The sequence below is a fragment of the Myotis yumanensis genome, unplaced genomic scaffold (assembly GCF_028538775.1).
Source record: "Myotis yumanensis isolate MYYU_CA2020_CCGP unplaced genomic scaffold, mMyoYum1.0.hap1 SCAF_8, whole genome shotgun sequence".
NCBI classification, from domain to species: domain Eukaryota; kingdom Metazoa; phylum Chordata; class Mammalia; order Chiroptera; family Vespertilionidae; genus Myotis; species Myotis yumanensis.
In genome coordinates, this window is record NW_027223759.1 from 2,258,330 (window position 1) to 2,270,366 (window position 12,037).

At 46.6% G+C, this 12,037-nt stretch overlaps 1 protein-coding gene across 2 annotated transcripts in view; it reads right to left on the minus strand.

Moving 5' to 3' along the window:
• The window catches only part of COL5A2 (collagen type V alpha 2 chain), a 137,825-nt gene that overhangs the window by 71,301 nt on the left and 54,487 nt on the right, over positions 1-12,037 (minus strand). The gene's annotated exons all lie outside the window — the stretch shown is intronic.

A 12,037-nucleotide genomic window follows, 5' to 3' on the forward strand; every position in this document is an offset into this window, starting at 1 on the left:
TGACTTTCAGCTCCCTAGAAGCTTCAGGTTAGCAAATTCCACAACAACAAAAGACACCATGTGTCCTTGTACCAAGAAGACAAACTTTTTTTTAAGTGTATGGGTTGCCCGGCCGGCGTGAGCATCAACCTGTGAACCAGGAGGTCATGGTTCGAGTCCCAGTCAGGACACATGCCTGGGTTGCAGGCTCCATCCCCAGTGTGGGGTATGCAGGAGGCAGCCTATCAATGACTCTCCCTCATCACTGATGTCTCTCTCCCCCTCTCTCTCTCTCTCTCTCTCTCTCTCTCTCTCCCCCTTCCTCTCTAAAATAAATTTTTAAAAATACTTATTTTTTAAAAATTATATGGGTTTATTAAAATTAGTTTTAAACGTAAGGTTAAAAAAAAGAGTAACAGTGTCCTCTTTTATGGGAAACATTTACCTTAGACATCCTGAGCCGAAGGCGCTCACTAAGCTGAAACAGAAATGCCCAGCCTATCCCGGCACTGCCGTCCTTACCTCTGCGTCAAACTGAATTCAGAAAAGCCATGACCAAAACCATACGGCAGCCTATGACGTGCCACCTGCCAAATGCTTTCCTATCGTTAGGTAAAAACTGCATGCAGATTTGGGGACTGTATACATGCACAGTAATAGCACTTCTATTATTCATCTACCAGGAAATAAACACAGACATCACATCTTTAACCTTGTGTTTTTAAAAGCAAACGACAGTATTTTAAAACATAAAGCAGATCATGGTATCCCTGCTTAGTTCCTCAGGAGCTTCCCAACTGCTGAAACTCAAACTCCTTTCTGCAGCCCAGGCGCCTCCTAGACCCCATTCAATCAGGGCCCCCCTGACCCCTCTCCTGGCCCGGCCTTTCCTCCCTGGTCTCGGGTCCCCTCCTCACTGTCAGGGTTTGCCTAGCTGCCCCTCCCCCACAATTCCTCTCTGACAACTCATAGAAGGGACTTCCTTACCCCACTGATGTGCTTCGCAGAACTCTTTAAAGAACCATTTACTCATCTACCCGTTCATTCATTTTTTTAGCATATTAGGCTTTTATTATATAGAATTATTTGACAATATTTTATTTGTTATAATCTATTCCATTTTTAAAGGTGATATGCTCAGTTAACAACTACAGATCATTGGATGTCAAACATTTTTATTGGATGCAAGGCAATCAACAGTTGCTGAAATGTGAATCGGCGCGGTGCCCTCATAGAATGTACCATGACTCGTATTAATTTACTTGTCGTTATCTACTTCCTCATCGCCTCCACTAGACAGCATGGAGGGAAGGGCTAGTGTGTCTTGTTCACGGTGGTGTTTCTGAAGACGGACACCGCACTGCAGAGAGCCAACATCCAGCCAACAGCTGTTCCACGAATGGGTATAAATGAATGAATGGATGAATCTAAATTATGGTTCACTAACTTAATTGCACCAGCATTAACTTTGCACTTTACAAAAATAAAGCCAAAAACTTAAAAATGCATTCGAAATTAGTTTCTGAGAGAAATGGTCATTTGTCAGTAAGCAGACTCAATGCTGATACGGAACCACCTGTGGCAGTGACTCCGTGTAGGTACAGACGTTAGCCCACTGTCCGGCCTCCAAGCTCCGGGAGGCCCTTGGGCGGCTCCTCTCTCGGCTGTGGGACCCCTCACACAGTCAGTCTTGGCAGTGGGACCCCTCACACAGTCAGTCTTGGCAGTGGGGCCCCTCACACAGTCAGTCTTGGCAGTGGGACCCCTCACACAGTCAGTCTTGGCTGTGGGACCCCTCACACAGTCAGTCTTGGCAGTGGGACCCCTCACACAGTCAGTCTTGGCTGTGGGACTCCTCACACAGTCAGTCTTGGCAGTGGGACCCCTCACACAGTCAGTCTTGGCAGTGGGACCCCTCACACAGTCAGTCTTGGCAGTGGGACCCCTCACACAGTCAGTCTTGGCTGTGGGGCCCCTCACACAGTCAGTCTTGGCAGTGGGGCCCCTCACACAGTCAGTCTTGGCTGTGGGACCCCTCACACCGTCAGTCTTGGCAGTGGGACCCCTCACACCGTCAGTCTTTCGTCGCAGATACTGGCAAATGGCAACTGCCTGCAGAGGACGACGCCACCCGTTTCTCTGCTGCTCAGCAGAGGAGCGATGTTTCCATCTGCCCCCCCCCCGCTCCTGCCTCCTGCCCCCCCGCCCCCCGTCACCAGAAGATCGTATCAGATAGCCCATAGCCGACCACTAAGCAGCACGCCTCTCTCCACCACACACCGCCCTGCACTGTGCTGCGAAAGGCATTTAGCCCGGGAAAGAGAAAAGTCTGCTTTCATAGGCTTTTCGGTAGCACTACCTTAAAAAAAAATAAACAGAAATTTGTACATCGAATGAGCAGCATTACTTTCAGATGAAAAACCACTTTGAAGCGATGTCGTTCTACGATGAACATTTCAACAGAACACAACCTGTATGAACACAGACCTGCACCCATATTCATCAAACGATTCCATTACGTAAGTAAATTAATATAACTCTGTACATTAAGCTTTACTATTGAGAAAGAAATATCCAATCGCAAACACGAAAGACCACGGCTGAAAATGAGACACACGCTAAGCTCAGTCTGCTTGCCTTCCCTTCCCACAGCCTGAGGGACATAGCGCTCACGTGTTTGCACTGAGGAGTAAGTGTGCTAGTACCGCACGTGCAAAACATTGAAAGTACAGGTGTTCTGTTCTCAAAAATATGTATGACTGTGATGTAGATTTTAACCGCATCAATGAAGCCATCAACTGTGTGGAAACAGAATCTGAACAATAAGCAACACACAAAGTGACCTGCAGTAATGGTGCCATTAAATGTCATAAAGTGGGACAGACCCTTGGGGGCGAGTTCCGTTTCCTCAGCTCCTTCTGAGTGGGGTGGGACTGAAAGACTTGTGCCCTGGGGAGTCCTGTGCTGAGTGACATAAATCAGTCAGAGGAAGACAAGCACACACGACCTCACTCACATGTGGGATCTCATGAACCAAAGAAACTGATGATCAAAAATAGGCCCAGAGACACAGAAGCATGGACAGACTGTTGAACCTCAGAGGGAAGGCAGGGGAGGGTGGGTGAGAAAAGACCAACCAATGAACTTGTGTGCATAGATGCACATTCCATGGACACAGACAAGGGGTTGGGAGGGCCTGGGCGGGGAACAGGAGTGGGCTGGGAGAGGTCAATGGGGGAAAGAAGGACCTATGTAATGCTTTCAACAGGAAAGATTAAAAATGATTTTAAAAGAGCACACACACACACACACACACACATGCACACCCGCACATACACATACACACATATGCACGCACATACACACACAGACTTGTGCTAACTGACAGCAGGTCAGCTTCCTCCTGAGAGTCTGAGAGCATGACCTCAGTCAGGGGCAGAGAAGGGGCCTGTAATCTCTCTTAAATGACCATGTTAAGAATTCGTGTTATCCTCTGAGTCATCACTGGCCCTTTTCCGCAGAGAATTTATAATTAAATCTAAGATGATGTGGAAAGTGAGCTGGCTGCTGCTAATGGCAAGGAGATGAAAAACCACATGCGCTGTGAGCCCGCCTTCCTCCCCCGCAGCAGGTCTGTGCACGTCATGGGGCGGAGACTCAGAGAATGGCAGACGCGGACGGGGAGCCCGGCCGGGAGCACAGGCCTCAGAGCCGGGCAGGGAGCACTGGCCTCGGAGCCCGGCCAGCAGCACAGGCCTCAGAGCCGGGCAGGGAGCACGGCAGGGGAGCACCTTGTGACTGGCCGCCTGTTCTCCACGCGGATGTTTATTTAAATGGAAGAAAGAACAGGACACAGAAAGCAAACTGCGGCCAATGGGCAAGAAGGTGTCCTGACAACTATTTTATGAACAACAACGTGATAAAAAATAACTAGGCACGGTGTGCGGAATCGACACTGCCCCCCCCCCCCCCCGCCCCGTTCCTCCGCGCAGACCATAAGGCTCACCCCAGCCGACATGCACCTCCGCTAAGGCCTAGAACTTAAAAAAGGGTTGGTCTCAAAGCACGTGGGCAAACAAATCTTTTTTATAAAATCTGAAAAGGAATTCTAAAACCTTGATATTGTAACACTTGTATTTTCTCTATGTTTCTTGAACTACCCTAAAATTGAGAAGGGCGGGTACATATCTGACAGTATTGCCATTATTTTGTCATCTCTGTGCTGGTGTAACTTCTAAAAATTGTATCTTCCAAGCTTCAGGATTCCTTTACTCTGACCAAATGTTCTAACCAATCGCACCGATCCACAGTGAGGTCATTGCCACAGACGCCGTGGCACTGGCATCTTAGAGACCTATCTCATCTGACCGCATTTTATTTGCGGGAACTCAGTTGTCCTCTGCTTCTCACATATCCTCAGCGATTTGTCTCCTCAGCAGGCTTCTGCGCTTTTAAATTTACTTATAAGAACTCAGCTCCTAATCACTAGATGGCAGACCAAATCTACCATCTCATTATAATATATAATTAGAGGCCCGGTCGTCAGGCCTGCTGTTTGACAACCTTGGGCCATGCCACGGCTCCACATTCTGTTATATAATTACTAGAGGCCCAGTGCACGAAATTCATGCAAGGGGCTCAGCCCTCACAGCTCTGGCTTCGTCCGGAAGGTCATCCGGAAGGACATCCGGTTTAATTAGCATATTATGCTTTTACTATTATAGACACTCAGGCAAAGAAGCCCTCACAGTCATGACCCTATTGAAACCTGACTGTCAGGAGAGATGTGGTTGTATCTTCAAATTGGATTATGGGGTCAGCCTAGGGCAGTGGTCGGCAAACTGCGGTTCAGCAAACCACAGCTCGCGAGCCACATGCAGCTCTTCGGCCCCTTGAGTGTGGCTCTTCCACAAAATACCGACTTCTGCACATGGACCACGAAGTTTCAATCACACTGTACATGCGCGCCCGCACAGGCCTAGGGAATTGGAGAAACATATACCATCTAAGTCCCTAAGCCCACGCTGGACGCTCCCCAGACATGAGTGGAAGCTCTTCTTTGCAGAAATAGAAGCTCACGGGTCACAAACACAGCAACCCAGGGCGGGCCCATCGCTCTCCTCCCCTGGCAGGGCCTCCTCGGGAGCCAGACGTGCCCGCATCTCCGTGCCGCACACCCAGGCCCTCCCATCAGCCCTCGGTGGAAGCACTTGCTGCGCAGATGGACGTGCGAGTGAGCGAGTGAGCGACGGAAAGAAGGAGCTCGCTCCCCGAGTGCCTGTTAAAAATAGCGGTGACTCTCCCTCCTCTTCCCCAGCTGCCCCGTGGGAGATGTGCACCGAGGACGGCTGCTTTGAAGGAAGGAAAACGGGCCACGTGGCGGCTCTCGCCAGGCGTGTCCCTGGTGCCTGGACCTCTGTGCCCAGGAAGGAAGATGTGTCAGTCCTGGCGGCTCAGGGCTGAGAAGGATTTTCAGGAAGTTGCACAGCCCTTCGCCCTCCCTGACCCACGGCCTGGGCCTCCGGGGGCTGGAAGGTCTGTGCTCACATCTTAGCACCCCCCTGGCTGTGCAGCCTGGGTGCGGGGAGCAGGGCGCTGCCAGCGGGTCCCGATGAAGGGGGCAGACAAGGCTTCAGGGACCAGGAGGCAGCGACAGAGCGGCCCCGTGGCCCTCTGGCCCGAACCCCGACGCTGCCCTTCCCAATGCCCAGCCCAGAGACCCCTCCGAGGAGCCGCCCTGCCTGGCTTATCCTCCCGCAGACGGAGAGGCAGAGGTGAGCACATTCACTTCTCCCTTCCGACCCTGCTGAGAACGTGCCCGCGATTCCACATCCATCACTGCTCTTTCCATTTCTGATCCCGGACTTTGAAAAGCTCAGCTACATACGCAGCCGCCGAGAAGAGCTGAGGGACCAGGCACACAGGCTGGCGGTCCTTCCCCGCCTCCGCCTCAGGTCGGAGGAAGGCCCTGGTGCACCTGGGTGAGCAGGGGCCAGGCCGTGGGCTTTTGCGTCGCTGGGTCTCCAATCCGCCTCCAGCCTTGCCTTCCCAGCGAGCCCTCCAGTCTCCTTGTAGGAAGGTCATTCAGATCCTTATTTTTGGTGTTTCTCTCCGCTCTGGTACTGCACCAACGGAACAACATTAAGCATTTCATGACTATCTGAGCGGAATTAAATTGCTATTATACTAAGGACGATCCTAGTTTATATGCTAAATAGAATAACAATTAATTCTGAAAACATCTCGTGAAATCTGAGTAAGAAGACAGCTCACACACAGTAAGTGCAGAACATACAAATAACACGAGATTAAACTGTCTACAAAGCTGGTTAGCTTCTCCAGTGCCCTCACCAGACGTGTCTCAATCCACAGGCAAAGGCGTGTCAGTTAACTAGTAAAACTGCTGTTCTAACTTGACTTAAACTGGAAAAAATAAAAAGGGAAATCTCTCGTATGAGGGACTAAAGTTTCTTTCCAGGTATCACCGGGAAATGTAAACGGTCGCGGCCAAAACGTGAAACTGGAATTACTCGCCGTGCCCAGGCAGCCATCCGCAACCTCGTCTGGAAAACCAGTTGTCAGGCGGCTAATGCTCTGACATAGATTTCCCTCCAAAAACACGGCCAAGTACTGAATTGCCGCAAAAACACCCCCCGGAGAGTGGGGCCTGCCTGGGACTGGGTACACCAGAAAGCTCAGTAGTAACTTCTACAGTACGCCCCATTGCTAATGTTCCTCTTCGGGGGGTAAATTAAGTACCAGTGTCGGTGCGATGCCCATGCGTCTGCCTAAATGCACCAATAGTTCTGTGGGTTTTGAATGAAGTCTGTTTACTTAATCTCTCTCTAGAATTACACTGCTTGAAATAAAGAGGAGACAAAAATATCTACCTAGCTCTTTCTCTTTCAAATAGGTGGGAAGGCATTTTAGAATCAACTCAACGCTGTATCTTAGGATTTCTTTGTAGCTGCATTTTGCTTTCTTTTTCCCTCTTTCCTGATACAAAAGAAACATCAGGCCTCTGGAGAAAATACAGACACTGTAGTCAGTTTTATCCTGACTACAGTTTTATCCATTCATACTTTATAATCTTACTAGAGGCCTGGTGCACGAAAATTCATGCACTCGGGGGTCCCTCAGCCCGGCCTGCGCCCTCTCACAGTCCGGGAGCCCTCAGGGGATGTCCTACTGATGGCTTAGGCCCACTCTGCGGGAGGTGACCAGGCAGCCCATCAGGGGAAGGCGTCGGCCGGCGCAGCCCTGTGCGCCCCCCATCGCCGTCCCCTCTCTCTGCCACTGGCACATGCCTTCTCTGGCCTGGCACTACCTGCTCGGCAGCCCCGCCCCTGCCGACTGGCCAGTCTAACGTTCGGTCAATTTGCACATTACGCTTTTATTATATCGGATTCTTTGCTCACTGCCCTTATCCTGACCAAGTTGTAATCATCTTTTCCATGAACCTTCTCTGACCACCTCAAAAAAAATTTGAAAATTACCACATTCACATACACACACACAAACCCCCATGTCACTCTCAATCACGCATACACACCATGTCACTCTCAATCACACATACACACACCATGTCACTCTCAATCACACATACACACACCATGTCACTCTCAATCATACATACACACACCACGTCGCTCTCAATCATACATACACACACCAGGTCGCTCTCAATCATACACACACACACCATGTCACTCTCAATCACACATACAAACACCAGGTCACTCTCAATCACACACACACACACCATGTCACTCTCAATCACACATACACACACCATGTCACTCTCAATCACACATACACACACCATGTCACTCTCAATCATACATACACACACCACGTCGCTCTCAATCATACATACACACACCACGTCGCTCTCAATCATACACACACACACCATGTCACTCTCAATCACACATACAAACACCAGGTCACTCTCAATCACACACACACACACCATGTCACTCTCAATCACACATACACACACCATGTCACTCTCAATCATACATACACACACCTGTGTCACTCTCAATCATACATACACATACCCGTGTCACTCTCAATCATACATACACACACCATGTCACTCTCAATCATACATATACACACCATGTCACTCTCAACCATATATACACACATCTGTGTCACTCTCAATCATACATATACACACCATGTCACTCTCAACCATATATACACACATCTGTGTCACTCTCAATCATACATATACACACCATGTCACTCTCAATCATACATACACACACCATGTCACTCTCAATCATACATATACACACCATGTCACTCTCAACCATATATACACACATCTGTGTCACTCTCAATCATACATATACACACCATGTCACTCTCAATCATACATACACACACCATGTCACTCTCAATCATACATATACACACCATGTCACTCTCAACCATATATACACACATCTGTGTCACTCTCAATCATACATATACACACCATGTCACTCTCAATCACACATACACACACCATGTCACTCTCAATCATACATACACACACCCGTGTCACTTTCAATCATACATACACACACCATGTCACTCTCAATCATACATACACACACCACGTCGCTCTCAATCATACATACACACACCACGTCGCTCTCAATCATACACACACACACCATGTCACTCTCAATCACACATACAAACACCAGGTCACTCTCAATCACACACACACACACCATGTCACTCTCAATCACACATACACACACCATGTCACTCTCAATCATACATACACACACCTGTGTCACTCTCAATCATACATACACATACCCGTGTCACTCTCAATCATACATACACACACCATGTCACTCTCAATCATACATATACACACCATGTCACTCTCAACCATATATACACACATCTGTGTCACTCTCAATCATACATATACACACCATGTCACTCTCAACCATATATACACACATCTGTGTCACTCTCAATCATACATATACACACCATGTCACTCTCAATCATACATACACACACCATGTCACTCTCAATCATACATATACACACCATGTCACTCTCAACCATATATACACACATCTGTGTCACTCTCAATCATACATATACACACCATGTCACTCTCAATCATACATACACACACCATGTCACTCTCAATCATACATATACACACCATGTCACTCTCAACCATATATACACACATCTGTGTCACTCTCAATCATACATATACACACCATGTCACTCTCAATCACACATACACACACCATGTCACTCTCAATCATACATACACACACCCGTGTCACTTTCAATCATACATACACACACCATGTCACTCTCAATCATACATACACACACCCGTGTCACTCTCAACCATATATACACACCCATATTACTCTCAATCATCCAGCCCCTGTTCTTTTTTCATTTTAGTGGCGTATTTGTCAATTTCAAACCTACTATATTAGTGTATTTAGTGTTTATTGTTTATCTCCCCATGATAGAATTATAACATCATAAGGACAGATCTAATTTATTCTGGATTATTCATCGATATATCTTGATATCTTAGAATACTGTCAAGATCATAGTAGATGCTCAATATCTGTTGAATTAATTGGTTCAGAAGTCGCTGTTTGTGTTAGCAGCCTTGGAAGTTAAAGTTTTTTCACAATACTCGACAGCACACAAAGGGAACCAGGAGAGTCCCACGGAAGAGCAATAGGTCACACTGAATGTAAAACCATTTGTTTGTGTGTAATTTCAGTTTCACATTTTGGCCACGATCGTTTAGATTTCCCAGTGATACCTGGAAAGAAACTTTAGTCTCTGCTGTGAAGATTTTCCTTTCTTTATTTTTTCCATTTTAGGTTAAAACAGCAGTTTTACTAGTTAACTGACAAGCCTTTGCCTATGGGTTCAGAAATGTTTGATGGCTGCATTGAAGAAACTAACAACCTTGTAGACAGTCTACCTAATCTCATTTTACTCGTAAGCACCACTGAAATACTGTCTGAGGTTATTATATAATTTTTAGTAGAAAAGGCCCATTGTTAGGCTGCTATTCAAATGTGGGCCATATCTACAAGGATTTAAACTTCCTGGCATTGTGTTCCCACAATGTATTAATGTCATTTATTTCAGATATTGTATCCTGAAAAGAACATATATTTTTACAACTAAAATGAGTTATTTCTAAATTATAAGAGAACATTCAGTATCAGATATTCAAATGGATATGAAATTAAATACTTAATATTATAAAACATTTTTAGAATCAATTCAACTCTATATCTTATGATTTCTTTTCAACTACATTTTGCTATCTTTTTCTATCTTTCTTGATACAGAAGAATATTTAGGCCTCTAGAGAAAATACAGACATTATAGTCATATTGATCCTTCTAATTCATTCTTTCCTTTTCTTTTTTTTTTAACTGATAAGGGAGTGGAAGGAAGATGGAGAGAGACAGAGAAACATCAATGTGAGAGTGAAAATGAAACATCGATCAGCTGCCTCCTCCTGCACCCCCTCCTTGGGATTGGGGATGGAGTCTGCAACCCCCTGTCAGGGGAATCAAACCGGCAACCTTTAGGTGCACCTTACGATGGCCAACCAGGGCTAATTCATTCTTTACTGACTTACTAGAGGCCTGGTGCACAAATTCGTGCACAAGTTGGGTCCAGTCGGCCCACCACAATCGGGGCCGATAGGGCCAGGCCGGTTGGGGTAAGGGGATATGGAAGGTTGGTCTGCCAGCCTCGCCCCTGATCCGGGTGGGGGGCCGATCTGGGGTGGGGCCAGTCGGGGGACAATTTGCATATTAGCCTTTTATTATATAGGATTCTTCATTCACTGCCCTTGTCCTGACCAAATTGGAATTTCTCTTGCAATGAACTAAACGTTCCACAGTTCTCAATGGTTTTCTTTTTTATCACCTTCATTTTACTAGCACAGATTCTACAATACGTTGACGTGTGAACAGCGGCCTGAAGGCCTGCGCTGTCCCCCTGGAGCTCACGCCTGGAGGCAGGCGGGCACTAGACTTCCACCGTCATTTCTAAATTTACCCGCCTGGGTAGATTTGGAGACTTGAACCCAAAATCCCCAATTTTGTCCTGACTACCAGGTTTTATTAATGTCTATTTAGTCTGTTATCAGGGTGATTTCACTGAAGAACAGAAATGAAAACAGACCTCACCCTTTTTTTCTGGTATTCCCTGCCAGAGCACTTTCAGAGCAGGTAACAGCCTCCTTAAAACAAGACTGAAGCCTTTACTTCAGAGCTGAAAGCCTTCTCTCCATCTGCCTTCATGGTCAGCTCACTTCTGTACACACACCAATGACTGTATGGAAACCACCTTATAGCTGTGGTTTTAAGCCTCAATCATTTCAAATGTCAACACCAGGAAAAGGCCACAGGACTATGCACAAGGAGAAAGGACCTGCTGCCTTTACTGGGAAGTTGTGTGAATAACCTTCTAGACCAGGGGTCCTCACACTACGGCCCGCGGGCCACATGCAAATACAAATATTGTATTTGTTCCCGTTTTGTTTTTTTACTTCAAAATAAGATATGTGCAGTGTGCATGGGAATTTGTTCATAGTTTTTTTTTTTTTAAACTATAGTCTGGCCCTCCAACTGTCTGAGGGACAGTGAACTGGCCCCCTGTTTTAAAAGTTTGAGGACCCCTGTTCTAGACAATAGACAAGAAAAGCAAAGATAGAAACAGGAGGAGAAGGGGGAGTGGAGAGGGGAGGAGGCAGGGAAGACCAACAGCCAAAACAATCATTTCTTCTCTCAAACACCTTTACTACATCCAGAAGGAATATCTGCAAGTTTATTTAGCAAGATACAGAGCTAAACTAGAGATACTTCATTATTCTATGGTTGAGTACGAAAAATACAAAGAAATGGAATCTAAGATTTTGACCTGAAAATTCTTGTGCTTCTGAGAAGTAAGTTTCCTTAATAAGTAAACAAGTAGAAACCAAATTAGAATACTGTTTTATGTAGAGGAAATGTGAACATGGAAAGTATTACGGGAA